This window comes from Hippocampus comes, unplaced genomic scaffold, assembly GCF_001891065.2.
Source record: "Hippocampus comes isolate QL1 unplaced genomic scaffold, H_comes_QL1_v1.1 scaffold832, whole genome shotgun sequence".
NCBI classification, from domain to species: domain Eukaryota; kingdom Metazoa; phylum Chordata; class Actinopteri; order Syngnathiformes; family Syngnathidae; genus Hippocampus; species Hippocampus comes.
Window position 1 is genome coordinate 19,573 of NW_017804779.1, and position 5,025 is coordinate 24,597.

The window sequence follows — 5,025 nt, forward strand, 5'->3', positions numbered from 1 at the left end:
GATTTTCAAAATGCAAATGATCTGTTTATTTTCAAAGAATAGTTTGTTTTGTTATTGTTTGGTTGGTGTCTTATATGAAACTGCGACATTGCGCAATTTATTGGACAGACTTGTTTAAGATCACACAGCGTAATTTGGGTGGCATTTTATTTCGTATTTTTAAATCATCTTTTTATTTTTGACAATATCTGTAAATTTAGTTTCCTGCTCTTAGTTGGGAATACATACTTGATGGTTTTAAATGCTCCTGAAATTAAGTGCTGCTTGACGAGCCTATATTGTGAAATTTAGTTTCCTGCTCTTAATTGGGAATACATACTTGATGGTTTTAAATGCTCCTGAAATTAAGTGCTGCTTGACGAGCCTATATTGTGTATGTATGTGACGTCACTGAAGGCCTAAGGTTGAAATGCACGGCCCGCCACTGTATGTCGTACATCAAAAAATTTGACAATAAAGTTGTACTTGAACTTGATATGTGAAAAAAACGATCTTTCCGTCTTGCGTTTTGATGCTGTTTGCATTTAAGAAGCACAGCGTAATCTGAGACATTCAATTCTGTTCGGCATTCAAGCTACTGCTTGTACGAATGCGACCCGGCAAAAAAAAAAAAAAAAATGCCAGAGGATCACGGGATTCAACTCCACTACCTGACACATGTAGAGGTTCAAGGACCAGCTTTCATTTATCCTGAGTTGTTTCTCCTTCGACCCGTTTGAAAAGGTGCGAGAAAGTTCTCTCTCCCTCGCGAACAAGTCATCGCTCTCAGTGCTGCGGTGCGTTCATGGTCCATCGAAAACAGCATTATCGCAAATAAATATCACCATAACACAGTGCTTTTCAATTATTTTCTGTCATACCCCCCTTTGGAAGAAGAAAACATCCCCCCCCCTCCCCGCGCGACTGTAAATAGTATCGTTTGTCGATAAAATTGTTGTAAGTACACCTCTGCATAACACTGTATTCTTATTAACCTATAAGACAATAAAAAAGAAAGAAATATGGACCAATTTATAACAAAGAATAGCTTTATTAACTGTAACAGAAAAAAATGAAGAATACAATTACATAAATTCAATAAATAATAATGCATTCAAACCGATCACCAACATTAACTCAAGCACATTATAAAAAAAACTTTAACCTGCAAAACAAAAATATATAAAATAATGTGTGCTATTTTTTTTTTTTTAATCGAAGATGATGTCTGGATTAATGGCTACAATGAGCACGTTTTGCAATGCAGCTTTTCGAAGCGAGGTTTGAAGCAGAACATAGCAACTCTCGGCTCCTGCTCAATGTGTAGCCGGTACCTGTACAGTATTTTAGCTTACTGAAGTAGCAGTCACAAAGCGGGATGATTGTTGGCAATATTCGGCACGTTTTCGCTGAAAAATCCCAATCGGTTTATCAGCGTGATTGGGGTGTATTGTCTTTAAGTGACGCCTTAATTTATTTGGCTTCATGCTGTCCGCTACCAACATTTTTAGACACAGTTAGCACACTGATCTTCCCTCGTCTGCCACCGTGTGAGTGAAGCCAAGCGATACATATGTAAGTCGAGGGGTTCGTAGGTTTTAGATGGATTTGCTCTACGTTTAGAATGGACAAAAAGCAGAGGACGACTTCGTTTGAACACAGCTCTTCTCTCTTTTTTTATTTTCCCAACGGCTGCCTCCTAACTCTCCAACGAACACTCCCCCTTCCGGCAACGACCCCTCTTTCCTGCTTTTCTTCACCAATCACATGTAAGCAACATAAGAATATTTCAGGAAGTATTAAACAGAATATAATTAAAGTAACCAACATAAAAGAATACAATGCTTCAATATAAAATGACAACAATCAACAATTCAACAAAAGCTTACACATACATACATACCTGTACATACATACATACAAGCCTTATTTCCTCCCTTCGAATGCTCCCTGCGCAAACTCCGCCGATGAGAGCGCCACTGCCCCCTAATGTAGTGGAAGTGAAACTGCACTTTATTCTAGGACAGTAAAAAAAAAATCTGAATAAAAAAATAAAAAAACATGTTCCCTGAGGTCAAACTCGCCGCTAGCCCTCCCCCCGCCCCCCAAGGGGGCGTGCCCCACTAATTTGAGAAACACTGCCTTAACAGAAGAATAACAATGAAATAACAGTCTTAACAAGTCTGGGTTACATTTGTATCACAAGTCGGAACCGAATCCTCCACCTCCGCCCACGTCCGAACCAGTCCCTCACCGTGCCGCCCCTATTTGTATTTATTGATCGCATAATTGAACACATACTTCTCCCTCTCCACATGGTTTTAGATTTTTCTACCAAAGTTGGGAATGCTGTTGGTGGATGTAGCATATTTGCAGTATTTTTGCCACTTGAAAAAAACAAAAACTTTTTCAGACGCCAAACATGATGTTTAAAATCAATTCATACCAATTGTAAAGAAAGTGTACATTTGCCTCTTAGTTGAAGCCTTTTGATCATTGATACTCCCTGTAGTTTTGATAGAAAGAAACCAGTCCGTTTATGTGCTCAAAAGTAGTTTTACTTCAGCAGCACCAAGAACGTGTTACAGGCTTACTCGTGTAGCAAATCAACCAGAGAGCTCTCATGACACCTTGTGGAGATTACAGCAGGTTACAATGGCTGTGTAATAGGGACATTACCAAAACAATAATAGACAGATCTACATCCCTTCTTTTAAGTGTCTTTTTTTTTTTTTTACACACATAATGGCTAGTAAATGTCTGATTCAAATTAGAGGCTAACTTGTTGTAAATTTTGTTGTAAATTTCCCCAGTGTGGGACAAATAAAGGGAGGCTAACTTACCATTACATGGGCTATTACAACTTAGTAACCAACATTTTCAGGAACAGAAAAAAATCTTTCTCAAGATATTTACAATTCGGTTTTGATACTCTGCCACTTTTAGTAAGATACACATCAGCATTGTTTTGTACTGGGCTTGTATCTAGTTTCTCAGCTTGGTAGGCGGTTTCTTGTTCATTCCGCGTTTTGTCCTTTGTTGGTTAACAATGTCAGTCTTTACAGGAGTGTTTCTTCCCGCTTCAACAGTCTCTGATTTGTCCATGCGTTGATTGTTCATTCCATTGGACTGCGCAGGGACTTGTTCAGGTAGTTGTTCCTTCACTGGTAGAAGATGTTGTCTTGTACGTCTGTATTGCTTCCCATCTGACTCGACCATTTATGAACGAGGCTTGTTGAAAACTTGACGAACAACAGCGATCTTGTCATGTCCTTTTCGTGTTTAAAGTCTCACTACTTGGTTTGTCTTCAGTGGAGTGAGTGGCTTGCTGGTCTTGTCATAATACGGTTTTTGAGCTTTGCGCTTCTTTGTGAGATGAGCCTTGACAGTTTTGGTGGCTATTGGGTTTGGCTTGAGTAACTTCTTACAGACAGGTAGAGTTGACCGTGTTCTCCTTGAAAACAGTCTCTGGGCTGGAGATCCAAGGATACTGTCTCTGGGTGTATTTCGCAGATGTAGTAGATTTAGGTAGAAATCGGTTCCATCTCTCTTTCTTGTTTCCAGTAGTCTTTTAGCACTACGAACAGCTGTCTCGCTGAGACCATTTGACTGAGGGAAATCAGGGCTGCTCGTAACGTGTTCAAACTCCCATGACTCAGAAAAATCACGAAAGTTTTGACTGGTGAACTGAGTGCCATTGTCAGAATATAGTTTCTGAGGTATTCCGTGCACTGCAAACTGGCGTTTGAGTTTCTTGATGACACATCGATGTCATATTTTCCAGTTTGTCCACTTCGAACCATCCAGAGTAGGAATCCACGAGTACGAGGTAGTTGTCGTTGTCCCATTCAAATAGGTCTGTAGCTGTTGTGGACCATGGAAGATCTGGAACTTTGTGAAGTTTCAGTGGTTGCTTTTGTTGGTGAGGCTAGAGGCTGTTTCAAATACTGCATGACTTTACTTTGTCCTTGATGTCAGAGTTGCTTGTGAACCAGAAAACAGTGTCTCTTGCCCTTCTTTTCACAGACTCCATGCCTGGATGGCCTTTGTGTAGTTCCTGTAAGTACACTTCCTGTAGAAGAGCTGGAACAACGGCTCTGTTGTTTTTCATAACAACCTCGTTTTCAACAATCAGTTCTTCTCGAAAACTAAAGAATGGTTTGATTGCTTTGGGTACACAGCTTACCCGTGTGGGCCAACCTTGTTGGATGGAGCGCGTCAGTGTCTGAAGAACTGGGTCTTTGTGTGTCCTGCCAGCTCTTGTAGACGTTTGGGTGAAATGAGTTGAAGCGTCATGACTTCAGAATCGCGCTGCTCCTCTTTTAATGGGGGAGTGTTCAGCCTTGGGGTGGGAGAGTGTGTCCGCAATGTAGAAATGTTTACCTTTCTTGTAGACGAGTGTTCGGTTGAACTTCTGTAGTCTGAGCATCATTCTTTGCAATCGTGCTGGGATCGTGTGAAAGGGCTTGTTGTGGATGGTAACCAATGGTTGGTGGTCGGTTTCAACCACAGAGCTCTCGCGACACCTTGTGGACGGGTGGTATGACAGCAGGTTAGAATGGCTGTGTAATAGGGACATTACCAAAACAATAATAGACAGATCTACACTCCCGATCCTGTGCCTGCTGTCATGTGGTTAAATTGGTTTGTTCATGAACAAAGCAGGCCTCACATATTCAGCTATAGATTCACTCCAGTTTAGGAAGACAAATGAAGGGCAGGAATGTGGAGCTGCAAGGTGTTTTGTGAGAAAAGTGATGTAATTTGTGGGAAGAACCTTGGTGCATGCACTGTTTAAAGTTTTGACATTTTCTTGTCATTCAAAATCTCAAGATCAGATTTAAATTCGACAAAGAACATAACACAAGACTATTTAACTTTATGCACAAACAATGTGTCTGGTGATGAAACCATCTTTTGTTTTCTCCTCTTAGGTGTGTGTCTGTGTGGTAACGACGGATGGCTCTGTTTTCCTGCAGTACTCTTCAATTATTGTGGTAAACAGTGATAAGCACACACATACCTTACCTCACAAACCGGCCGCAG

General features: G+C 40.7%; 1 long non-coding RNA gene across 1 annotated transcript; it reads right to left on the reverse strand.

Moving 5' to 3' along the window:
* Positions 1-3,945: 3,945 nt before the first annotated feature.
* LOC109529429 (uncharacterized) lies at positions 3,946-4,483 on the reverse strand. The gene is made up of 2 exons (XR_002170841.1): positions 4,166-4,483; positions 3,946-4,062 (listed from the first exon to the last, which is right to left on the reverse strand). It is a non-coding gene; the product is annotated as an uncharacterized LOC109529429 (long non-coding RNA).
* Positions 4,484-5,025: the final 542 nt, after the last annotated feature.